The sequence below is a fragment of the Octopus bimaculoides genome, chromosome 20, assembly GCF_001194135.2.
Source record: "Octopus bimaculoides isolate UCB-OBI-ISO-001 chromosome 20, ASM119413v2, whole genome shotgun sequence".
NCBI lineage: Eukaryota > Metazoa > Mollusca > Cephalopoda > Octopoda > Octopodidae > Octopus > Octopus bimaculoides.
In genome coordinates, this window is record NC_069000.1 from 16,251,849 (window position 1) to 16,253,053 (window position 1,205).

Here is a 1,205-nt window from a genome sequence, read left to right on the forward strand (position 1 = left end):
TTACCTGTAATTTGGGATTTTGTCCCTAATATTATATATATATATATATATATATATATATATATATATATATGATGCATGTATGTATGTATGTATGTATGTATGCACGTATGTATGTATGTATGTATGTATGTGTGTATGTATGAATATATATTGTGCTTGTATACCCCAAATAATGCATTGTAGCTCAATTGTTTGAACATGGTGTACGCAAGATCGGACGGTCAACAGGAAAGGGGAATGCTGGTAGATGGCTGAGTGTAATGACATTTGTCAGATTCAGCCTCGATAGCTCATTCAGCAACAATAGCTCATACAGATAACTCTGCTCGGTTACCGAATACAACTGTGGCAGGAAAGAAGCTGAGAACTTTCAAGAAGCAGTACAAAGCATCCAGTGAAGAGGAACAGTAACCTGCTAAGCAGAGTTAGGAAACATTCTGAGGAAGAAACTGATAACTTGTCGCTAAGCACAATGTCATAGAATTCGAAGACAAAGGAGCCAAAGAACGTACAGTGTTCATTCCCAACCTGTTCTGCTTCACCAGTAAGTTACTTGGAGATATGTGTAGCAGCAATCCTGAATGCTCACCGGGTCGGTTAGACACCACTTTTTCCCAACTGCCTGGGTGACCCTGCGGGAGCCTGGACAAGATATAACCCTAATAAACCTATCACCTCTCCCTTCCCTAACAACTCACTTTGACGTGAATCAACTGAGTTGGAGAAAATACCGGGAAGTTAAGGCAGTCTCCCCATTGAGGGGAGTGCCGTATCGAGTGCCGTATTGGAAAATCAATTAGGAAAAATACCAACTAACTGTATTAAAAAAAAAAGAAACTGTTTTTACCGTTTCTCTCCCTCTTCCTCTTTCCCTCTGCCTCTATCTTTTTCTCTCTTTCCCATGGAGTTTTTTTTATACTCTTTCATTCTAACATTTATTTGTCTTCTTATCTCCCTTTCTCACTTTCACTTTTATATTTCTGTCGTCGCTTTCCTCACACGCGTTCTTGGTGGCCGTTTTTTTCTTAATCACAATACTTCTTACTCATTCGCTTATTATATTGATACTCACTGTCGTCCTTTTCTCTCTTTGTTTGTATATGTGTAAACGTGTGTGTGTGTGTGTGTGTGTGTGTGTGTGTGTGCGTTTGTGTGTGTGTGTGTGTGTGTGTTTGTGTGTGTGTGTGCGTGTGTGTGTGTGT

At 39.7% G+C, this 1,205-nt stretch overlaps 1 protein-coding gene across 3 annotated transcripts in view; it reads left to right on the forward strand.

Moving 5' to 3' along the window:
- Window positions 1-1,205, forward strand: part of LOC106880715 (uncharacterized) — a 35,924-nt gene that overhangs the window by 24,284 nt on the left and 10,435 nt on the right. The window lies entirely within an intron of this gene.